The 26,140-nt window shown below is 41.0% G+C and overlaps 1 protein-coding gene across 1 annotated transcript in view; it reads right to left on the bottom strand.

The window, feature by feature from the left end:
- adamtsl5 (ADAMTS like 5) overlaps nt 1–25,143 on the bottom strand; it is a 168,824-nt gene extending 143,681 nt beyond the window's left edge. Inside the window, exon 1 of the mRNA XM_073068317.1 lies at nt 24,620–25,143. The gene's annotated coding sequence lies outside the window, so the exon portion shown is untranslated. The remainder of the gene's footprint in view (nt 1–24,619) is intronic.
- Nucleotides 25,144–26,140: the final 997 nt, after the last annotated feature.

Raw genomic sequence — 26,140 nt, 5'->3', positions numbered from 1 at the left:
ATGCATTTTTATCTGGTCAGGAAGAGACCAGCTCCACACAAAATTTGTCCACTGGCCCTATTTGTGTATTAGCAATCTAGCCAATCAGATACTGGCACAGTTGCTCGTCACTAACCAATACTGAGGGGGATTAAGGAGTTGAGCCATGAGTATTAATGGGCCATACACTCAGTTGCCACTTTATTAGGTACAACTATCAAATATCTAATCAGCCAATCATGTGGCAGCAACTCAATGCATAAATGTATGAAGTTATGTTCAAGAGGTTCAGTTGTTGTTCTGACCAAACATCAGAATGGGGAAGAAATATGCTGTGAGTGACTTTGACCGTGCAATGATTGTTGGTGCCAGATGGGGTGGTTTGAGTATCTCAGAAACAACTGATCTCCTGGGATTTTGATGCACGACAGTCCCTAGAGTTTACAGAGGATGGTGCAAGAAACAACTAAACACCCAGTGAGTGGCAGTTCTGTGGGTAAAAACACCTTGTTAATGAGAGAGGTCAGAGGAAAATGGCCAGACTGGTTCAAGCTGACAGGAAAGCAATGGTAACTCAAATAACGACATGTTTCAATAGTGGTGTGTAAAAGAGCATCTCTGAATACATAACATGATGAACCTTGAAATGGATGGATTCCATGAACGTACACTCTTTGGTATTTGGTATACAAGAGATACCTAATAATGTGGGCACTGAGTGTAGTTGCAATTGAATCCACTGCGTAAAGGATTAGTGAACAATATTGAATAGTGATTGGGCAGACGAGTTAACTGCTTGAGTTGATGTGCTGTCTAGGTTGCCACATGTTATTTTTTATTTTCACACTGAATTATAAATGGTTTCCCAGCAACAGCCACTGAGATTACTTAGGCATCTAAACTATAGTGGGGACTACAAACAACCTTTGAGAGCAGGGACCCTGGACAAGTGTAGCAATAAAGTTTTACAGCTGTTCTATAATTGGAGGTTTGAACGAAAGGATGTTTAAAATAGAAATATCAAAGAGTCATTTGGAGTGTTCTCGGGGATGGGGCGGGGAGAAACTGAAATTGACTAAATGCTGAACGCAGTCATTGCCAGAAGTTTTGTGTATAGGCAGCCTTGCTAAAAAAAAACAAGTTTACCTGATTTCGATAATGCTATTGAAACAGCCAATACAGTCATTACAAAAGTTCATGTAGATTTGTGATTACTGATAGCAGGGGAAATATCATTTCCTTCTACTAAGCAATGAGCTCTCAGTATATACTAAGTTCAGACATATAGGTTCTTCTACGACATCAAAGTGCATCAATGAAATGGATCTGGGGTAACAACAGAATTACTGTCAATACATTTACTTGAGAGTTCAATCTAATATAACTATATCGAGCATTTATTGATCTGTATTGTCTAGAAGTACATTGTAAACAGGCTCACTTTCAGAGACTCAACAACTCATGCTCTCAGTATTATTTACTCATAGATATATTTTTATCTGTGCGATTTGTCTTTTTTTACACAGTCAGTCTTCATTTGTATATAGTTTTTCATAAATGCTATTGTATAATCTTTGTTTTTCTGTAAATGCACACAAAAAATGAATCTCAAGATAGGATATGTTGACATGTAGGTACTTTGATAATAAATTTACTTTGACTTTGAAAAGGAGCACTGAAGAAGAAGGTGATCCAATTCTTTCAGCTTAAAATAGATTAACATCAGTTAACAGCTTATCTAAATAACTTTTGACTATAATCTAATATGCATTAGACTGTATTAAATGAAAACAGTTATGAAAGCATCATTGTCTTTGTACATGATTAAACTTGGTACACTCACCTAGTGTTGTAATGTGAACAAAGACACCAGAGAGGCACAGCTGGTAGATATGAAGTAATCCTTTATTGGACAAAATGATAAATAGCAGGCATCGTATTGAGACTCTTTCAGAGGACGGAGTCTGTTTGACCCAATATTATATGATATTTTATATGCTAAAGATCAATGGATGTTTCTATATTTACAACTACAAGGCTTCCTTTGAGTTACGTATAACTTTCACACCTCCTTCTTCGCACATACACTTCAGACACCCAAGATAAATGTTCATCCGCATTGTCTGGTTTTTAATTAACTGTTGTTCATAGCTCCAGACCTATTGTCCAGAGCTGTATTTTAAATTTAATCTGCAGTCCACGTTCAGGTCTAAAGGTTGGTTGCTGATGTTAGTATTTTGCTGCACACCCTAAAGTCCAGAAAATGCCCTAACACAGAGGTGACAGTAGAAGCAGCAATTGAAGGATTAAGGAAAGGAAAAGATTTTAAATTAATGACAGTGTTAGAGCCATCAGGTCACTGAGCGAGTAAGAGACAGAGCGGTGGAACCTAGTGAAGTAGGCCACGCCTGCTTGTATCAGAAATCATGTCAGAAATGTCCCTGTCGATCAATTATTATGCCAAGGACATAGCTGAAGTAAAACATGATGAGCAACATAATCCTGACATTAAAATATTATCATCTCTTATTCTAACTTCATCATCCAAAAATCTCAGAGAATTAGCGAGTTGTTCCTCACTGCTGGGAACATATTCAGGGATAACGTTAAAGGCAGGATACAATGGAGGAGCTCAAACCCACAAAGGAACCAGTCAACAAACTAGACCTGAAAAGAATCTGTATAATGGTGAAAATTGTTTACACACTTTTTTAAACATAGAAAGCACACACACACACACACACACACACACACACACACACACACACACACACACACACACACACACACACACACACACACACACACACACACACACACACACACACACACACACACACACACACACACACACAAATATGTCAGCACTGAATGTGGTCATTTCATGATAGTTGTTAGGAGTTCCAGTAAACACCTTTACTCTAGTTCCTGCATCCTGTAACTATTCTTGTTAAGTAAAGGTTATCAGAACTTCTGCAGTTATCAAGGTCCATCTTTGGGTAGATTAAATCTAAATATAAATACATTAAATTAAAGGGGGTGACACAGTAGGGTAGCGGTTAAGGTAATGCTATTATAGAACCAGCTGTAAGTTTGGGGTTCACTGTCTGTAGGGAGTTTGTATGTTCTCCGTCCATGACTGTGTGGGTTTCCTGTTGGCAGTGGAAGCATGGTGACCTTTGTGGACTCCCCAGGATAATCCTCAACTGAATTGGTTTGACACAAAATATGCATTTCACTGTGTACGTACATGTTTCAATGTACAGTGCATGTAACACATAAAGCAAATCTTATTTTTACCTTTTAGTTTCATGGGTGCTCACACCAACTCTGACTGAGGGTAGATACAGGAGCCGTGCCAAATTGTAGTGGGAAATGACATAATTCTCCTGAAGGTAAACTTTAATCACCTGCTTCACCCTGAGGGCACTTAATAGTATTGAGCATGAAGACATGCAGACTTCATTGTGTTGTACTTTATGCCACATAATCTTGCAAATTGAAGACAGGTGCTGGAATAAAAGTCAGCACAAAGACCCAAAGGCTGGGACAATAAGGTGGAGATGGAACACAGTTGGAGTAGAAGGCATCTTCACTTCTCGCTCTCACAGTAAAGCAGTCAGCAAAAATCAAAGACCGCTCCTACCCCAGACATTCCTTCTTCTTCCATCTTCCTTCAGCCAGAAGATATATAACCCTGAAAGTACATACAACTCTATGCTTGGGTCATGGGTTAAGGATGAAAGGTGAAATGTTTAAGGAGAGCATGAGGGGAGACTTCTTCACTCAGAGGGTTGTGAGAGTGTGGAATGAGCTGCCAGTGCAAATGGTGCATGTGAGCTTGATTTCAACATTTAAGAGAAGTTTGGATAGGTACGTGGACAGTAGGGGTATAGAGGGCTATGGTCCGGGTGCATGGGAGTAGGCAGTCAAAATAATTCTGTGCGGACTCGATGGGCTGAAGGGCCTGTTTCTGTGCTGTACTTTTCTATGACTCTAACCAGACTCAAATTTAGTTTCTTTCCTACTATTAATTAACTTCCTTGTATGATTATTTGGACTCTTGACCTCCCAATCTACCTCGTTATAATCTTGCACTTTATTGTCTGCACTGCGCTTTTGCTGTAGCTGTTACACTTTATTTTGCATTCCGTTATTATCTTACCTTGTTTTATCTCAATGTACTGGGTAATAAATTGATCTGTATGCAAGGCAAGCTTTTCACTCTGTCTTGGCACGTGTGACAATAATAAACCAATTCAAATTCTAGGAGAATCAAAGAATGCCGACTGTCTAAGTCATGGTCTGGTACTCGAACTCACATGCATAGTAATGTAAGAAACTGCAGCAAGAAGTGGTCATTATCTCCCCACCAATTATATCATCCACAGGAAACAATGTCTCAGGAAGGTGGCATAAAGTCCAACGCTGTTTCATTTAGCTGTATACATGTCTGTGGTTGAATGACAATTAAACTTGAACTTGATCAAGGATCCCACCATCTGCAACATTCTCTCTTCTTGCAGCTACCATTGGGCTGCAAGTACAAATGCCTGAAGTCCCAAAGCACCTGGTTAAGGAACAGATAGAACAGGATAGACCAAAACATCATTGTCATCACTCAAGACAATGAGATTCCTTGGGAAGAAGCTGCTGTTTGATCTTACTGTCTTGGCGGAGGTGTTTCTGTATCTCTTATAGGGGACTGAGCAGTGTTCAGGACTGGATAGGTATTCAATGATGATGCAAACGTGCCGTAGGCATTGAGAGTTGTAGATTGTCTCCAGACCTGGTTGTTGAGTTCCAGTGATACGGTGAGCTGACCTAATCACCCATTGGAATGCTTTGTGACCTACCTTGCTGCGGATAGAGTACTGTCATTCTGTATGTCAGTATGCTCTCTATCACACATTGAATAAAAGTTGGTCAGCAATTTTTGGGGTAGATAAGCTCTGTTTAAGCCCCTCAGGTAATATAGTTACCGTTGTGCCTTCCCCACTATCAAGGTTGTGTTGACGGACCAAGAGAGACTTTCCTACAACCATTAGGTTCTTGAACCTATATAAACCTAGACCTACATCAGCAAGAGAGCGCCATGGTCCATCTCTTTCTCCACCATGAACATTTCTTCAATTCTGTTTTTGTTTTTTTTGTACCAAGGTCTTGTTTTCTTCACAGATATTTTTCATGTTATGGTATAATTCTATGCATAACTTACCCTGTATATATAATTTATATTCTGTGTTTTGTACCTTTGTTTATGATTGGTATTGGTATTGGTCTATTATTGTCAAATTTACCAAGATACAGTGAAAAGCTTATTTTGCATATGGTTTATTCAAATCAAGTTATTACACAGTGCATGAGCTGGCGTAAGGTAAAACAATAACATTGCAGAATAAAGTGTAAAAGCTACTAAAAAAGTGCAGTACGGGTAAGCAATAAAGTGCAAAATCATAAGGATGAAGATTGTGAGGCCAAGAATTCATCTTATCACACAAGAGTCTGATAACAGTGGAATAGAAACTGTCCTATAACCTGGTAGTTCATGTTTTTAAGCTTATAGATTTTTTTTGCTGCAAGCTGGGTATTTCATTGTTCAAAACCTTACTGTATGTGTACACATGACAGTAAAATCAACTTCCTGTTCAACGTGCACATGTTTGTCTCCCAGCCCAACAGAAAAAGGTGGGCATATTGCCAGGGCTGTTTGGGATACCCAGATAGAGAAACACTCCACTGAAGGAGGCTGTTTGGACATCATCTCATGTGAAATCAAGTCACCCTCTCCACACTCCAATTATACGACTAAAATAGTACACCAGTAATCAGACCGGGAGACAAGATGACAAATAATAGTCCCTTCTGTATCGATCCATCAGTATTGATTATAACACATGACTGAATGAATCCTTGATCCAGGTACTTAATTGGTATTTACAATAGATCTGTGCTTTCTAATCATTGGTAACTGATCAAGAGCTCTAACCTTCTCACTAAACAGACTTTCCTTGTTGGATTGCCACTGTGTCGGCTTAAACTGCACAGACAAAATGTATATCATAATTTTTTTTATCAGAATGGCATGCCTTGTATAGGGAGATAGTTTTGCACATTGGTTGTTTGTCAGTCTTTGTGTGTAGCTTTTCATTGATTCTATTGTATTTCTTTGTTAATCCTGTGAACATCTGAAAGAAAATGAATCTCAGGGCAGAATATGGTCAAATATGCATACTCTGGTAATAATTTTACTTTGTACTTTGAACTAAGGAACACCATGCTTGTTCAATGATAAAGATGGAAGTTCAAGTGAGGTTTATTTAAAGCCATTGTATCAAATGACAATTTTAATTGATGAAGTTTTACATGGAACTACGGCACCATGTATTCTCAGCAAATAGATATGATCTATGTTATTGTCATGTTTTGGCAGATGAACTGAATTAGTATTTTGCATCACTCTTCACTGTGGAAGACATTGGACACCTTTCCAGTTCACTTAGCGCTCGAATCGATCCACTGATGATGAAATAGTCTTTACCCTCTACTCTGTCCTGTCCCACCTGGAAAATGGGGTCTCATATGCCAGGAAACTGTCCTTGCTGGGTGTCAACATCTCTCTCTGCAACTAGATCCTGGACTTAACAGCAAGGCCTTAGTCAGTCCATGTCGGCAGCATCGTCTCTAGCCCCATTAGCTGAGCACTAGAGCTCCCCTGGGCTGTGTGCTCAGCCCGCTGCTGGTCACACTTCAGTGTTGCACAATTCAGCTCAAACCATGTCATCAAGTTTGTAGATGACACAACAGTGGTTGGCTTCCTCAACAGCAGTGAGCACATTGGAGTACGTCGGAGTACAGAGAGGAAGTGGAGCCGGTAGACTGGTGTGAGACGAACAACCTAAGTCTGAACGTGGAGAAGACCAAGAAAATCAGTTTAGACTTCAGGAAGGTGCAAATGAATGCATGGCTTCTCCATAGAGAGAGTTGTGCACTAAGTTCCTGGGAGTTCACATCACAGATGACCTCACCTGGTACCTTAATATCACCTCCCTGAACAAGAAGGCACAGCAGCACCTCCACTTCCTAAATAGACTGAGTCAAACAAGGGCTCCCCCCGCCCCGCTTCTTCTGCAACCACTTCTTTTTATGTTGTACATTAATGATGATGGATCTGATGGTTTAGTGACCAGGTTTGCAGACAATATGAAGATAGATGGAAGGGCAGGTAATGTCGAGGAAACAGAGAGTCTGCAGAAGGAACTAGGCAGATTAGGAGAGTGGGAAAGAAGTGGCAGATGGAATACAGTTTTGTGAAGTATGTGGCCATGCACTTTGGTAGACGGAATAAAAGTGTAAACTATTTTCTAAGTGGGAAGAAAATGAAAAATATCTGAAGTGCAAAGGGATTTGGGAGTCATCATGCAGGACCCTCTAAAGTTGCAGGTTGAGTCGCTGATGAGGAAGGCAAATTCAATGTTAGCATTCATTTTAGGAAGACTAGAATATAAAAAAACAGGATGTAATGCTGAGGCCTTATAAGGCACTGGTGAGGGCTCACTTGGAGTATTGTGAGCAGTTTTATGCCCCTGATCTAAGAAAGGATGTGTTGACACTGGAGAGGGTTCAAAGGAGATTCACAAAAATGATTCTGGGAATGCAAGGCTTATCATATGAAGAGCATTTGATGACTCTGGGCCTGTACTTGCTAGAATTTAGAAGAAGAATAATAAGGATCTCACTAAAACTAATTGAATGTGGAAAGGTCACGATAGAATGAATGTGGAGAGGATGTTTCCTATTTTGGGAGAGTCCAGGATTAGAGGACATAACCTCAAAATAGGGGGAAGCCCATTTAGAACGAAGATGAGGAGGAAATTCTTTAGCTAGAGGATGGTGTATCTGTTGAATTTGTTGCCACAGGTGGCTGTGGAGGACAGAACATTGCGTGTACTTAAGGCAGAGTGTGATTAGTTCTTAAGTCATGGTCTGAACAATTACGGGGAGAAGGCAGTAGAATGGGGTTGAGAGGGAAAGAGATCAGCCATGATCATATGACGGAGCACTCTCGATGGGCTGAATGGTCTAATTCTCTCCTATCTCTTTTAGCCTTATGGTCTTCGTTTTCCTGCACAAGTACTCACTTCTAGCTAAAGCTCTCATACGCCTTCCTGTTTTCAATCCTGCACATGCAGGGGTCTCCTCATTAACAACAAAACGGAGCATAGATTCATCCTGCCACAGGGCCCTCACAGGAGTCTTTGCCTTTAAGCTTTCCTCTATAAATATTGCAAAAATTAAAGTAAACAGGAGAGAAAATTCCCAAGTTGGTAGTCAACAGCATCTTGAAGGTCAATCTTAGTCACTGCCGGAATTACACAAGAACCTTAGCATCCGTTAAACTATTACACAGTGATAAGCATGACTCTAACAAGAAAATCCTTTTTATTTGAAAAGCATTTCTCATTGGCTCATAGCAATCAAAGTAGAATTGAAAAGCATAGCATTAGCAAATTCAGAAGGAGAGGCATCACAGACCATTAAACTGCTCAGTTTCCTGTAATTGAAGGTTTGACTTCTGTGAGGGGGTTGGTGAGTTGTTGAAGCAAGTAGGGTGAAGCAAGTTGAGTGAGGGTGAGAGCTGAATAGAAGAGGGTGGGTGGAGGGAGTGTGGATAGAGTAAGGAGTTGTAGGAATTACTGTGAGTTGTGTGTGTTGGTGGGGTGGTGTTGGGATAGAACAATACTGAGTGAAGGAGAGGTAGAACAAGAGGTCATTTCTTCTTCTCTGGTGTGTAACCAACCCTGAGCAATCTTGAGAGGACATGGCATTTATTTTTGCATTCCTATATTTCACAGAGATTTTTGTCCTGCTGGTTGCCCAGTTTTTTTTTGGATCCATAGGCTTTTTTCCCCTTGGAATATACACTCAAAGATAACTTAATTAGTTATCTTCTGTATCTAATAAAGTGGCCACTGTGTGTAGGTTCATGATCTTTTGCTGCTGTAGTCCATCCACTTCGAGGTTCAACATGTTGTGCATTCAGAGGTGCTCTTCGGCACACCACTGTTGTAACGTGTGGTTATTTGAGTTACTGTTGCCTTCCTGTCAGCTTGAACCACTCTGGCATTTCTCCTCTGACCTCTCTCATTAACAAGGCGTTTTCACCCACAGAGCTGCTGCTCGCTAGATGTTATTTTTTCTCGCACCATTGTCTGTTGTGTGTGAAATCCCGGGAGATCAGCAGTTTGAGATACTCAGACCACCCATCTGGCACCAACAATTATTCCATGGCCAATGTCACTTAGATCATATTGATTCCCCATTCGGATGTTTGCTCTGAACAGCATCTGAACCTTTTGATCACGTCTGCATGTTTGTATGTATTGAGTTGTATGTACTGGCTGATTAGATATTTGCAATAATAAGCAGGTATACAACAACACCTTATAAAGTTGTCACTGAGTATCCCTCATTGACCAAGGTATTTAAATCACTTTAAATAAATCTGGGAGTTTTGTCTCTCTCTGTACTCTCTCTCCTGTCTGGCTGCTGTTTATCTGCCATGGAAGTGTGGTTTTGAAGGGCTGACTCATTCTCAGACTGTTGTGCAGTAAAGTTCCAGAAGAATTGTTATTCTGACTCTATCCTTTACACCCTTCCTGGGTGTAAAATGTTTAAACCCTGTTCAGATTTCATTTTGGCCAACTTTGCCTTTTTTTCCCCAGGGCTATCAATAGTTTAATTCAACATTAAAATTGCATGAAATTATACTGTATCTCACAAAATGATGATTTCTAACCAGTTTCTAGGGAGTTTTCTAAATGTTCATATTCCAGGTGCTTTGGTTTCCTCCTGCAATCTAAAGACACATCGGTTAGTAGGTTAATTGGTTGCCTGGGTATAATTGGAGTGTGTGGGCACATAGGGCCAGAAGGGCCTGTTACTATTTCATTATGCTTAATCTTGCTTAATTACATCGCTTCAAGATTGTATATTTTGCTAGTTGCTGAAAAAGGATCAAATACATTTCTTCAACTTTTGAAACATTATTACTGGATTGATTGGAGGGGGCATCGTACAGGGATAACAACCCATGCTAGGTCACCAGCAGTGGTATCGGTTTGTTAGACTAGCCACTACAGGTCAGCTTAACAACCCAGTATGGCCATAATTACTAAACTACTTCATTATTAATATTTATTTTAAATTACAGAATTCAGTTTCCCTGTTGCTTTTTTGGAATTATGTACATGTCTTTGGGTCATTAGTATAGACCCCTGGATTACTAATTTGATTAAAATAAATGCTGGTGTTACTGCCTAGAAAAGCGACTTGATTTTCTCCATCACCACGTTCATGCTCAAATGTTGAAGAACTCTACCATTTAGCTTCCATGGTAGCTGGTCTTAGCATTACACTCCAAATTCCCTGATTTTTTTTTTAGTATTAACTGTTAGTGTCCAATGACGTTTGGAATTATGGGCAAGAGAGCTTTATGCTTTTGTTTTCATTTTTTTATGCTTTTATTTTTCTAAGTCTTCCCTTCCAATGTAAGTCTGAGAAAGTTTGAGCTATCCAAGTTCATCTTTTAATTTCCTTTGAGCAATCAATCAAATAAATCCTCAGGGAAACAAGAGTACCATCTACATTCATGTAATTTTATTTTTAAGACAATGAGGAAAAGGTGGTTTTAATGAAAGCCATATGTTTGTGCTTGAAGATGACAATATTTCCATCTTATTCAAGGGATGGCACATTCTCAGATTGAACTCGTTTCTCTTGAATGTTAACCATCTCCTGATTTGCTCAGCATAGTGTGAGAATGTATTGAAGAGCCAGTAAGAATCCCACAGATTTGATCAACATAGATTTAATTATGAGAAAGAACTAGTAGAGTTCAGTCTGTAGACTGTTCTGAATTAAGATTTTTATAACTGGGTGACTGATATCAAAGTTAAGCAGTACAGAAATGATACAAAGGTGAGGAAACCATCAAGTGGTATTTTGTTAAAGTAGAAGGTTTCAGCTTTAATGACATTTGTGCTGAGTTAGTTTATTTTAGTTGCAATAACAAGTGGAATGTCATGAGCATTGACCTCATAGGGTCAGTCTTGACTTTGTTGTCTTTCTTAATTAAATAGCTTGCCAAGTGTGTAGGATCATATGGAAAATGGCCACATGGACGAGCTATGGGAAGATATTGGCAGAGCTTTACCACAACAATGTTACCGGTCCAAGACTGGAACAGAAAACATTGGAAGCAAAACAGATCTTGTGTAATTTAACAGCTAAATAAAACTCCCACATTGAGTGAAACTCTCTCAGATGATGTTGGCAGGATACATGATGTCTCGGTAAACTGGATAAATGTATCCACTTTCTTACCCTATCGATTTAATGACCTTAAAATTTTAAATAAAATATTTAATAGAGAATTAGTTTCATTCAGCGCCAACATAGCATGCCCATAAAGTAAGGTCTACAGGCAGGAAAATAGTAAGGTGAAGGTCATACAGCATTGTGCAAAAGTCATGAGCGTGCATATATATAGCTAGGGTGCCTAAGACCTTTGCACAGTACTGTATTTGTCAACATAGAGCAGAGAACGAGTTTGTAGATCTGGTGGGAGCAAAGAATGTTGGGAATCATGAGGATGGAGCACCACAGGAGGGGTGTAGGACAGATGGCAGAGAAGGTGTGCCAGGGCGGGGGGGGGGTGGGGGGGGTGGTGTGGGTGTAGACACTCCCAGCCCCGAGACGCCAGGCAAGGCCATTTGATTCCAGACAATTGAACATTACAGAATGTCTCTTTGGTTCTTCTTACTCCCTTTCCTTTCCTTCCCTATTTTCCCAAACCATGACTTTCCTCTCCCTGCACCCTTTCCACTCTCAGTCCATGATAGAGACCATATCAGAATAGGTTTATCAGCACTCACAAACGTCATGAAATTTGTTTTTTTCAGCAACAGCAGTACAGTGCAATATGTAAAATTACTACAGTACTGTGCAAACCCCTTAGGCATCCTAGCTACTGTACATATATGTGCCCAAGAGTTTAGCACAGTACTGTATTAGTTGTGATCTTCCTGAGAGATGGAGCAGGGTTCTGGGGCTGGCTCGATTGCTCCATTCCTATTTCTCATTCTGATGACCTCCTTTCATTTATGGGCCTATTCAAAATTGGCACAAACCATTGAATCCTCACCAATAATTTGGGTGTCTTCAAAGAAGCAGGGAAGGTAGCTTCCTTTCTTTCTGGAGGGTGGTGGGGATTACTGACTGCGCTTTCCTCTCCTGGGGAGCCCACTGTAGTTCACACTTTATCCCGTCACTCGGCGGAACTGTGATGTTCCCACTCTAATCTATGAGTGCCACTTGAAGTGAATGCTATCCCAAGTCAACTTTAGCACTTCATGCATCAGTTTCCATTCAGAAACACTGCTCTAAGTGTTCCTGCGTGGTAGAGATAGTGGCTTAAATGTAGGCCCTGTATACCTTGTGAGCTACAGGCACACCACTGCATTTCTAACCCAATGCATTTTAATAATAAACCAAAGAACGACACATAGATGGTTGTGAATCCAATTCAACTGTAGCAACTGAACTCTTTATTCACGAATCAACAAGCAATCTTCAGAGTGGCTGTGGCTGATTTTATTTTTAACTCTCCATCAGGTATTATAAACAAGTGTTATCGAAGGGATGTGGCAGTTCACCAGCGGGAGGGTAAGGGGGCAGGGGGAAACAGACCACCTCCAGTAACCATCTAAAAGCATGTAAACAATGTGAGGGCTGCAAGTGTGATTGCACTTAATTTTCCACCCATCTCACCCTCTCCTTCCTCCAGCATTGGTATGGACATCTTCATCTGTCTCTTCAAAACTGGACGGATTTCAATCCCTCTTCCTTGTCAGTGGAACTGGCTCAGATTTTGTACAAGGTTACCTTTAGTGATAGATCATTGCACCATCAGTTTCCTTCAGGTAGGTAAGGCATCAAGGTTGTTTTGCGGCTCAGTGACAGATTTACTGAGAGACAAATAGGTCTACTTGAGCAGCAAGACCTTATCAACCTTGGCTTTCATTTCAAAAGCCCATAAACACTGATTTGTTGGGTTTGATGACATGAAGATGGATCGTTCTGCTTTATAGCTTGGTCAAAAGAATGATAGAACCAGGAGTTAGTCTACGAGCAGTAAAAATGCCATGTGAGATAAGCCAGACCAAAACTATTAATCCTTCTTCCCAGTAAAAAAAATACTCATTTGTGATTATGTAATTTTTCAAACCTGTGAGTTTGCTATCAAGAGTATAAAGAAAAATAAACACAGTTTATTATTATTAATAGTTTAATCTTCTGCTTCAAGCATTCTTTCTAAATGGGGAAATAGATTCAGTGATAAAGGGTGTAGAAAATTAAAATCTGAGTGTTCTAACATCCTCTGAGGCATGTAACTAATTGCTGGGAAAATGAAAACCTTGCAGCAGAGTAACACTCGTCTTTAAATAGTAATGGTAGATTTCGAAACATTAGGGACTTTTAAGAGATGTGAGGGAAATGGAAGTATGTGAACATTAGGTAGGTAGAAGAGATTAGTTTAGTTTGCTATATGATTACAAATTTAATTGGTTTGACACAGTGTTGGGGGCCAAAAGGCCTGTTCTTGTTCTATGTTCTAAATACACCAATATTTGGCACTCTGGAGTGCAGGGCTACCACTGTGAGCTTGATCCTGGCATCAGTTTGGCGTTGTAGTTGCATCTCACTTCTGAGTCAGTGTTGTAGGCGCAGGTCCTTTTTCAGGACTTGATCATAAAGTCCAGGCTAACAGTTCAGTGCAGTGCTATATTGTTCAAGGGAATGTCTTTTGGTAAGACGTTAAAACTGAGCTTCCAAATGCATGCTCAGGTCAAAATGAAAGCTGCAACCACTATTCGATGATGATCAGGGGAATTATCCTTAAATTCTGACCAACATTAATTCCTTAAATGTACACCACCAAGAATAAACAAATAACTTCCTTGTTGAAGTTCTCTGTGTGGAAATTGCTTGTAACATTTTCTGAAGAGTGCACTTCAAAAACAAGTCATTGGCTTTGAAATATGCAGATACACAATACATCTTGGAATTGTAATTGGGTTATACACATACTTTGATTACTTTGCACTATTAGTGTGGCAGAGCATTAGGGCCTATAACAATAACTTTCTCTAGGGTAGTGGCGATAGCTGGTAAGTTAAGTTAATAAGTGCACCACTAAACAGAAGTGGTATAGACATTTCTGTGAGCCTTCTCCAAGACAAGCGCCCATTTTGGGGAAGTTCGTCACACAAAACGTAACAATATATGTACACTCAGAGCATACTGAGTGAATATTCATCATAGTCATAGTGTCTGAGTGCATGCTGTTGTCAAAGCCAAAGTGAATTTATCATCACAGTATGTATAGGTCTCCAGAAGATTAATTTTCTTGCAGGCATTTACAAGAGAAAAGAAATAAAGGAATTTGTGAAAAATTACACGTGAAGACGGATAAACAACCAATAAGCAAAAGACAACTTGCGCAAAAACATATTTATCAATATATATGTAGCCCATCCACTTCAAGGTTCAATGTCAAACACGAGGAAATCTGCAGATGCTGGAAATTCAAGCAACACACACAAAATGCTGGTGGAACACTTCAGGCCAGGCAGCATCAATAGGGAGAAGCGCTGTCGACATTTCGGGCCGAGATCCTTCGTCAGGACTAACTGAAAGGAAAGATAGTAAGAGATTCGAAAATAGGAGGGGGAGGGGAAATGTGAAGTGATAGAAGACCAGAGGGGGTGCGGTGAAGCTGAGAGTCAGAAAGGTGATTGGCAAAAGGGATACAGAGCCAGAAAAGGGAAAGGATCATGGGATGGGAGGCCTAGGGAGAAAGAAAGGGGGAGGGGAGCATCAGAAGGAGATGAAGAACAGGCAGAGTGATGGGCAGAGAGAGAAAGAAAAAAAAAGGGTTGGGAAAAAAAAAACTAAAGATATCAGGGATGGGGTAAGGAGGGGAGGAGGGGCATTAACGAAAGTTAGAGAAGTCAATGTTCATGCCATCAGGTTGGAGGCTACCCAGCCAGTATATAAGGTGTTGTTCCTCCAACCTGAGCATGGCTTCATCTTGACAGTAGAGGAGCCCATGGATAGTCATATCAGAATGGGAATGGGACGTGGAATTAAAATGTGTGGCCACTGGGAGATCCTGCTTTCTCTGGCGGACAGAGCATAGGTGTTCAGCGAAACGGTCTCCCAGTCTGCGTCGGGTCTCGCCAATATATAAAAGGCCACACCGGGAGCACCGGACGCAGTATACCACACCAGCCGACTCACAGGTGAAGTGTCGCCTCACCTGGAAGGACTGTCTGGGGCCCTGAATGGTGGTGAGGGAGGAAGTATAAGAACACCTACGCTCTGTCTGCCAGGGAAAGCCCACCATTCAGGGCCCCAGTCAGTCCTTCCAGGTGAGGGTGTCCCTGTGGCCTAACATTTTAATTCCACGTCCCATTCCCATTCTGATATGTCTATTTATGGTCTCCTCTACTGTCAAGAAGAAGCCACACTCAGGTTGGAGGAACAACACCTTATATATCGGCTGGGTAGCCTCCAACCTGATCACATGAACATTGACTTCTCTAACTTTCGTTAATGCCACTCCTCCCCTTCTTTTCCCCATCCCTGATATATTTAGTTTTTTTTCTCCTCCCTTTTTTTTCTTTCTCTCTCTGCCCATCACTCTGCCTGTTCTCCATCTCCTTCTGATGCTCCCCTCCCCCTTTCTTTCTCCCTAGGCCTCCCACCCCATGATCCTTTCCCTTCTCCAGCTCTGTATCCCTTTTGCCAATAACCTTTCTGGCTCTCAGCGTCACCCCACCCCCCTCCGGTCTTCTCCTATCATTTCGCATTTTCCTCTCTCCCTCCTGCTTTCAAATCTCTTACTATCTTTCCTTTCAGTTAGTCCTGACGAAGGGTCTCGGCCCGAAACGTCGACAGCGCTTCTCCCTATAGATGCTGCCTGGCCTGCTGTGTTCCACCAGCATTTTGTGTGTGTTGCTCAAGGTTCAATGTGTTGTGGCTCTTTTGCATACCATTGTTGTAACATGTCAGCTTGAGCCAGTCTGGCCATTCTCCTCTGATCCCTCTTATTAACAAGATGTTTTCACCCACAGAACTGCTACTCACTGGATTTATTTTATTTTATTTTTTGTCTTTTGCAACATTCTCTGTAAACTCTAGAGACTGTTGTGCTTGAAAAGCCCTGGAAGTCATCAGTTTCTGAAACACTCAAACCACCCCATCTGGCACCTACAACTATTCCATGGCCAATGTCGCTTTCTGACGCTTGTCCTGAACAACAACTGAACCTCTTGACCATGTCTGCATGCTTTTATACATTGAGCTACTGCCACATGATTGGCTGATTAGATATTTACGTTAATGAGAAGGTGTACAGGTATACCTAATAAAGCAGCCACTGAGTGGATAATGTAGAGAGCAGTTGGTTACGTGATACATCTCTTAAGGAGCTACTGATTCAACATACGTAACAGCCTACCTTGGTCTTTCGATCAACCTCATCTAGATTATAAAACAATAAAAGTTTTGCAGACTCAAATGTAAAACCGATTATGGCAAATCAGTAACTAATGTTATTTTGCAACTAAAGTCAAATGTAGAAAGAGTTGCTGGCTGGTTGTTACTTTTAGTATATAACAAATCCACAACAGTATTTTTCCTACTAATTTTATTATTAATATCTACCATCACCCTTCAGTTTGGTAAGGTGCATGTTTTGCATTAATTACATTCAGAAAGGTTATTTTGCACAGCTGTGATACAGATGCACTTCCACCCATTTCACACTTCTTGCTACTTAATATCACCAGCTACAGGTCCATTAAAACACATCTCAATTATATGTGAACATGACTTCAAGGTTGGCATTTCCAGTATTTCATGTTCCTAATTGTCTCTTGAACTAAATGACTTGCTTCATCATTTGAAAAGAAAGTTACTTCAGCATGAAACCATTTTATTAATCTCCTAATGAGTGTTGACAGACAGCACTATAATACAGACTGTTCAGTATAGTTGGTACTAAACAGGATATCTCAGTCAGGAGAGAGCTTTAACCATTGTAGGAGATGGAACACTTCCTTTTTTTATGCATTTGTGGGATGTCGGCATTGCCAGCTAAGCCAGCATTTATCACCAGTTGCCCTCGAGAAAGTGGTGATGAGCAGCCTTCTTGAACCGCTGCAGTCCCACAGTGCTGTAAGGGAGGGAATCCCATGATTTTGACCCAGCAACGATGAAGGAATGGCGATATGTTTCCAAGTCAGGATGTTGAGTGACTTGGAGGGGGATTTCCAAGTGGTGGTGTTCCCAGACATCTACTGTTATCGTCCTTCTAGATGGTTGTGGTCGCGGGTCTGGAAGGTGCTGCTTTAGGAACTCTGACGTGTTGTTGCAGTACATCTTGTAGATAGTACACATTGTTGCAACTATTTGTCGATGGTGGAGGGATTGGATGCTTGTGGAAGGGGTACCAGTCAAGTGGGCTGTCTCGTACTGGATGGTGTCAAGTTTCTTGAGTGTTGATAGAGCTGCACTCATCCTGTGGACATAGTTTTGGGGATGGACTTCAGGGCCAATTGTACAAACACCACAGTTTGAGTTTTATTTGATCTTTGCTTGAATTAACCTGGCTAAGAGGTCTAGTGTCAATATTAGTCAATGTCACTCTGACATTAGAATGCACTTGTAAAACGTGCTCAGGGATATTCAATATATTTGTGTCACATCAATTTTAACACAGGAATGAGACGATTTTTATCTACAGGTTAGTACATCTATTCCGGGTGCTGGGATAAAGATAAGTCTCTACCAAAGGAGGTATCAGGCGCTCCTTCCTTCTGCTAACCTGCAGGTCACCCTTGGGCAAGGTGCAGTTTCTGCTTAGCCCCCAATTAGAGTTATGTGAAGCCATGGGATCAGGTGGTGGATGGTCATATGAGCAGCTGGTGCATATCACAAGTCCTGGTTATACGACCACTGACGCCAGTCAGGCAATCTCTGAAGGGTATTGAAAATGTCTGGAGTCACCATCTCATAAAGACACTGTGCAGAAGAAGGCAACAGCAAACCACTTCTGTAGAAAAAATTCTAAGAATAATCATGGTCAAGACCATGATCACCTACGTCTAATGACATTGCACATAATGATGATGATGAGTACATCTATTAATTTGTCCATGATTCCAATGAGTCTGCAATGGTAACTTGTAAATATCATTGTGGATAAGAGCACTTGTTGTCTAGTCTTGTTGATATGGGATAAGTTGAAATAGTTTTCCACCCAAGAGCAAGATATTTTGAAATGTGCCTGGAAAGTAGCCGAAAATGAGAAGTAATTTATTTACTTCTGGTGGAATGTTCTGTCCTTCTTGATAAAAATGAACTAAGAGTTGGATTGGTCAAACGATTCATTTGAGTAAACACTCAGCACTGTCAACTGGAAATTCTCAGTACTGTATATATATATATAAAACAATGGATTGAAATGGAAGATCTTACAAGTTTAATATATGCCTCATAGTATTTTCTCCTCAAATTTAATAGGCAATGTGAACTAAGAACTTTAAGGAAGATTAATTTTATACTACGAGGCTCATTTTCCTCCCAGACTGTTATCAAATTATATCATCAGCATTCACTGTTTCAAAAAAGTCTCAGAAAAGCAAGATCTTGTAGTAAACAGAAATCCTCTTGAATAATTTGGAACATCTGCAGAAAGCACAGGGCCAAAAATTATCTTGGCATCCAAGAACAGGCCTGCCAATTAGTTTAACAACCTGCTTCTATCAATAACGATGTATAAACAAACAGGAATTGTGTTTACTTGATCTCAACCACTGTTCAGCAGGAACAGAGATCAATCACCAGCTCTTCCTCCATAAACTGCATGGCATGGTTTGTATTGCTAATTGTAACATCTTTATCTTTATATGTTTAGATATTTGGTCATTATCTTAAGCCAGTTGAGCCTACTCCTAGTGATCTGAAATAAAAACAAAAGATTCTGGAAATACTCAGTGAGACAGGCTAGGGGTGTGGTCAGAGCTACGCCTGAGTATCCCTCTGCCATAATGTCCTTAGAACCTGCATCCAGTGTAGAAGTTAGCAAGGCATCCGTTCTGTGCTTCTTTCAGAGGGACTGTATGGGATGGTGCAGACAGGTTGGTAATCATACCCCTGGGGACGTGGGAACACAGGAGGGCACCTTCAGGACTTTAAAGGTCAGCTCACTGTCACAGGACAGCGAAGCAACCCGGCAAAAAAACCATAAGACATACAATATGAGCAGAATTAAGCCAGTCAACATATCGAGTCTGCTGCACCAATCCATCATGGCTGATCCATGGCTTGGCCTCCGCAACCACCTGTGGTAAAGAATTCCACAGATTCACTACCCTCTGGCTAAAGAAACTCCTCCTTATCTGCATTCTACATTGACGTCCCTCTATTCTGAGGCTGTGCCCTCTAGTCCTAGACTCCCCCACTACAGGAAGCATCTTACATCCACGCTATCTAGAACTTTCAATATTCGATAGATTTCAATGAGATTCCCCTCATTCTTCCAAATTCCCACTAGGTCAGGCCCAGAGCGATCAACTGTTCCTCATATGATGACTCTTTTATTCCTGGATCATTCCAGTGGACCTCCTTTGAAACATCTCCAATGTCTGCACATCCTTTCTTAGATAAGGGTTCCAAAGCTGCTTACAGTACTCCAAAAGGCCTCACCAGTGCCTTATAAAGCTCCAGCATTACGTCCTTTCTTTTATATTCTAGTCCTCTCGAAATGAATGCCAACATTGCATTTGCCTTCCTTACCACTGTCTCGATATGCAAATTAATCTTTAGGGTATCCTGCCTGCGGACTTGCAACGCCCCTTGCATCTCAGGTTTCTGAATTTTCTCCGTTTAGAAAATAGTTTATGCTTTTTTTTTCCTTCTGCCAAAGCACATGACCATACCACTTTGTGATGCTGCATTCCCTCTGCCATTTCTTTGCTCGTTCTCCCAACCTGTCCAAGTCCTTTTGTGGTCTCTCTACTTCCTCAACACTACATGTCCGTCCACCTGTCTTCATAATGTTTGAACACACGGCCACAAAGCCATCTATTCCATCATCCAGATCGCTGACGTACAACGTAAAAAGCTGTCCCGACACCGATCCCTGCAGAACACCACTAGTCAACACCACTAAGCAGGTGGGATAGCAATTAATTAAGCCGTCTTACCCAAGGATGGCAGCACCTGCAGTATTTGACCCTGCCCACATTCCTTGCTCAAACACTACCCACTACAGAGCATTGCACAAAGGCTATGCAAGAGGAGTTGTCAGTTTCCCTCTGATGTAGCCAGCAGGGACCTCCTCTGTAGAAGAAATGGTCTGAAGAGTAGGACAAACTCAGTCCAATGCCTTGGTAGTGTAAGAAATGTTTTCTCACAAAATTGTCCTCTCCTCTGTACCCTTGACTATTTGACAGGCCTATTTGTGGAAGCCAAAATAATTTCTGAGTTCTATCCTTTTTCCAGATCTTCCAGAATTTTCCAGAATATTTATTTACTGTAGTCTTTTCTTCATTGATTAAAGAGGCTGTGAAGATTGCTGGCACATTGGGGGAACAGGCTGGGAGAAAGCAGTTTGCTTAGCCACCCTGGGGAAAACCAGTGCTCAGACAGATTAGACTGGCATCTACTTACATTTATATTTTTAAAAAATTTCTTTTCTCATGCCCGGTGGAGATCCGGGAAAAAAGATATTATGCAGAGAGTGCAACAGATTAGAGCCACATAGGCAACTGTAACATCTTTTAACGTCCCAAAGGTATAATGAAAGATGATGGCATTTGAGGGAACATGGTGTTCTTTATTGCTATCTGACCAAAGCTGGACTCTATCATTATCCATGGATGTAGGGTTGATGGCTCAATGCCTCAGGTCATACGTAGAGTCATGGCTCTTCTAATAACAGAGAATAACCAGCTGCCTTTGGGAGACTTCGGCGTAGAGTCTTTCAGAACGGGAGCCTTCGTCCCTCCACGAAGGTCGCCGTATACCAAGCGGTCTGTGTCACCACCCTCTGTTATAGCTGTGAAGCTTGGGTAACCTACAGCCGCCACATCAAGACCTTGGAGCGCTTCCACATGAGCTGCCTCCAGCACATCCTGGGACTCACCTGGCATGAGCGGGTGCCTCGCACTGGGATACTTGTAAAGACCAGCTGCAGAAATATTGAGGCCATGATCGCCAGACACCAGCTGCATGCCCTCTTCTCATCGCTACCATCAGGGAAGAGGTACAGAAGCCTGAAGGCACACATTCAGTGATTCAGGAAAAAGCTTCTTCCCCTCTGCCACCCAATTTATGAATTGACATTGAACTCGTGAACACTACCTCGCTAAATGTTTTTCTCTTTTTTTGCACTTCTTACTTAACTTTGTAAATATAAATATACTTATAGTAATTTACAGTATTTTTATTATTATGTATTGCAACGCACTGCTGCTGCATTACAACAAACTTCATGACATATGCCAGAGATATTAAACCTGATTCTGAGATGTGAGAGAGTGTGTGACATCCATAGGAAGCCATGTAGTTACTGAGGAAAAGTAAAAACCTGGTGCCCAGAGCCTCACCCAGTGACACAAACTGCTATACCACTGTGCCAGTGGAGGAGCCTAGGTAGAGCTGAATTCTGAAGGATGAGGGCATTCTTACTCAGAAAACCTTGCAGCCAGAATACAGCCTGATCAATATTGCAGGCATCCTCTTGGGCCATCTGAAATTACCAAACACCGTATTGCTATCTTCATAGATGCTGACTCTGAAGGTACTGAAGCCAGATATTTTCATGTTGATGCTTTACTTCTAATACCGAAATGTGCAGTAAGACATGGATATTCTGTATTCTGCTGTATATTCTGGTGGAATTCAACTCTTCAAATGCTTAATCACAGTCCTTTTCTCCATCATCTGCTAGAAACCACATGAAGATTAGAAAGGATGTAATTAAGACCAATTGGTTAATTTTTACTCTAAAGCACCTTGGATATTCAAGCTAGGTAAAAAATACATTGGCACATTATATTTGATGGAAGTGTAGACATGGGAATTAATTGATAGGTTTGTAAAGTGGAAGCAAGCAATGCTCCTATCAACAAGCATGTTCTAACTAAGTTTGTGTTTAAGTTGTTGGAGGGTGGATCTGATAGCTTCAGAAGAATTGTGGAAGTTGGTCTCCAAAACTGAATTCCTTCATGTGAGAGCTGGACCTGTTTGTGGTTGGGGCAGATAATAATTCAATGTATGCAGAAGACACTTCTAGGAAACTTAGGACTTCCTATACAAAATGGAGTGGAAAGGTATTTCCCAGATATTTTCCACTGAGGTAAGCTGTTCTCTTCATTTTCTTAGATTATATTTTTAAATTCAATTTTAGGATCAGGGATTCACAGTCATTTTTTTCTTTTGCTCAGCTGAGACACATCTAAGGATGCACTGGGACACAGTGATGTAACTTGGGGTCATTGGGCTTTCAACATCAGACACCCCTGTCGAGGTGACTCAGCCAGGTCTGATCGGGTCCCAGCAGCATTGGTCCGCAGGTCACACCTCTTCATCCGTAGCCCCCGGAGGCTCGCTCAGCAGCCCCTGTGATTGTCCTGATGGCTCATTTCTTTGCAGCCCTCATAACGCCAAGGAGGGAGTAGGTTCTGCACAGTGTGCGGCCGACAAAACCTTGACATTTGACCTCTGTAGAAAGTAGTCCCACAGTGCTATTGGGAAAGTGCAAGGAATTAGGACCAGCGTAACTGAAGGATGAGATGGTGAGTGGAACTCCAGCTGCTGATATTTCCTTGCAACTACAGCCGCTGCTCTTCTTAGTGGTAGAGGCGGTGAGTTTGGGAGGTCCTGACAGAATAGCCTGGGCAAGCAACTGCAGGGTATTTTGCAAACAGCAACCACAGTACACCAATGCTGCAGAAAATGAATGCTTAGATGGGTTATGTACAGTATTTGTTTTGTTTGCATGAGGTATTTCAAATGCAGGCTACAGCCCAGGTGAACCAATGGTTTTATTTGTTCATAGCTCCATAGCGTATGACTGAAAGTGTCATCAGAAAATAAAGATCAATTTAATGATTAGCTTTATTTGTCACAGGTACATCAGAACATACAGTGAAGTGAATAGGTTGTGTCAACAACCAATGCAGTCCGAGATGTGCTGGGGGCAGCCCACAAGTGTCACCATGCTGCTGGTACTGACATGGCATGTTTTATTAACCTTAGTGTTTTGGAACGTGGGTGCTCCACTATTGTCTGTAAGGAGTTTGCATGTTCTCCCCAGGACTGTGGAAGTTGAACCCTGATCTTACAACTGGTGCTGGAAAGTGTTGTACTAACTGTTATGCTACTGTGCCTTCCATACTTGACAAGCACTCAGTGGGTTTGGCTAAAATACAGCATCCGACTCTCTTGATTTACAATTTAATGTCCTTCAAACACTAGTCAATACATTCAGCAAACATTGACCTGAAACTTTCAGACTCCACCTGGCAACAGCTGACTATTATGGTTGTTTTTCTGACACACTCCTAACCAAAAGTACACGAATAATTGAGATGCATGACTTTAGAATAGTACAAAATTCTGTTTTAATTTGTCTTAATTTTGCCCCAAAAGCACAATAAACAAGAGACAGACATTTCAACATTGTCACTTTTGCCAATGCAGTCCTCCACCAGATCTGTTTTTAAAAAAATCAACCTTGATTTAGTGCTCACTTTCTGGAATGAAATCTCACAATCTCAAAGAAAACACTCAGCTCGATTAGACATGTAGTGGCCAAGCAGCAACTCCACGTAAAGAAAACATATTTGACTTGTTAGGTAAGAAGAAGACGAATCATTCTGTATTTTGCCTGACCTACAGGCGCTGAAAGGGTGAAGTTCAGGGCAGTCCCCTAGCAAGGGTATATGATTAACACCTCATTTAGTTGATCTCATTGGGAGTGCTGTATATAGTACTTCATTTTCTTTTACTTACAGCGAGGCTACTTAATGCTGGAACATCCCAAGCAAAACAATCAAAAGAAGAAATGTATCTGATCTGAGGCTTTTAAACAAGGGTTGACTGAAGTTAAAAGAAAACAAACACTGTTAACATTGTTAACTCGTCAGACATTCAAGAAGTTTGATCATGGCAGATTTTACCAAGTGACATATTGCCAAGGAAATGCTAACGGAAAGCTACAGAAATGCTGTACAGTACTGTTGCCTGAGGAATGTCTGATTCATTACTGAATCACCAGCTCATGAAACTGAACAGGACTGTACTTGTGATTGGGGCCCTCTGTCTGTCAAAGCAAATACATTATCTTGTCAACGTACACATACTTGGCAGGGATTCAGCTTTAAACCCATATTGCAGCACACAATATACATAATTAAAAAACATCTTCAATTAAAAAGATACATTTAATTAAAGAGACACATTGAATTAATAAGACAGATATGAATTAATTTAATGATCTTACCTTAAATAAGCAGATCATTCATCTGATTAAATGGGTCACCTATTTATATATGACACTTCTTGCAGTATTTTTTTAAAGTTGCTCCAACTTTTATTGAGTGAATGTCAGGTTGGAAGAATTATTACATGAGGGTCAGCACTTGATATATTGGTGAAATATAAACTTGTCAGGTATTTTTTAACATGGAGAAATTTTCAGTCCAGACAAAGGATGCACCATAGCATTGTGCAACATCCAATTCAATTAAAGCCAGGGCTTTACACACAGCATCAACCGAAAGTCCAGCCTTCAGGGCAAAGAGCAGAGGATTGGATTCAGTCGAGAAATAAGCGAAGGAAAAGTGGGAGGAAGGGAAGAAGGAATGGAGGCAGAAAGGGCAATGTGAATGGTAGAAGGAGAAGGGCCTGAGGAGAGCCAAATGGAAGACTCCATTGCAAGAAGAGAAATACACTCTGTGGTCACTTTATTAAGTACACCTTTACATCTGTTCATTAATGTAATTATCTAATCATCCAATCATATGGCAGCAACTCAATGCATAAAACAGACATCCCACTTCTCCCGGATAGTGATAGCAGCTCCCTGATGCCTGCAAGTTATATACAATATCCCGGAAATAATTTTTTTTGAGAGGGGAGAGGGGGCATCCTGATTGGTCTCTCTTCATGCCAAGTAGACCTATCAGTTTTCTCTGTGGGCGGGCTTTACAGTCAACCTCAAAAACAATGACAGTGTTGCTTGCTGCACTGTTTGCAACAGTGACTTTTCTATTGCCCGTGGTGGGTTAAAATGTTGAAGTGAGTTTAACAGGTGTCATTCATTCATTAGCATAGCTAATATTATTTAAACTAGCTGGCTAGCTGCTAAGGAGCTACTCTATCGATGTTCTACGTGATGAGGCCAAACTCCCTGTAGGCTTGCTTAAAGTTGTAAAAGAATTTAAAAAAAAGACTCCATGATAATATAATATACGTACATATTTTAATGTCACATTTTCTGCATATACCCAACTTGGTTTAATCACTAAACAAAGTATTACATACACACTTGGAGGTTGACCAAGGGAGGGGGTTGATATGGGGTTGCGGGGGGGGGGGGGGGTGCTACCTCCCTGAAATGGTGGTCTTACCTCCCTGAAATGAGTTTTTGCAGAGTGGGATGTCTGATAAAAGAATGAAGATATGGTCAAGAGGTTCCGTTCTTCAGATCAAACATGAGAGTGAGGAAGAAATGTGATCTAAGTGACTTTGGCCAAGGAATTATTGTTGTGCTAGTGGGTTGGTATCTCAGAAACTGCTGATGTCCTGGACTTTCATGTACAACGGTATCTACAGCAGGGGTTTCCAACCTGGGGTCCATTGACCCCTCAATTAATGATAGGATTCCATGGCATTAAAAAATTTGGGAAACCCTGTTCTAAAGTTTACAGAGAATGGTGCAAAAACACAAAAGCATTAACGTATTGCAGTTCTGTGGGTGAAAATGCCTTATTAATGAGGGAGGCCAGAGGAGAATGGCCAG

The sequence above is a fragment of the Hemitrygon akajei genome, chromosome 16 (genome assembly GCF_048418815.1).
Source record: "Hemitrygon akajei chromosome 16, sHemAka1.3, whole genome shotgun sequence".
Taxonomy (NCBI): Eukaryota; Metazoa; Chordata; class Chondrichthyes; order Myliobatiformes; family Dasyatidae; genus Hemitrygon; species Hemitrygon akajei.
The sequence above is the reverse complement of the archived record's forward strand: the minus strand, read 5'-3'. Positions and strand labels throughout refer to the sequence as shown.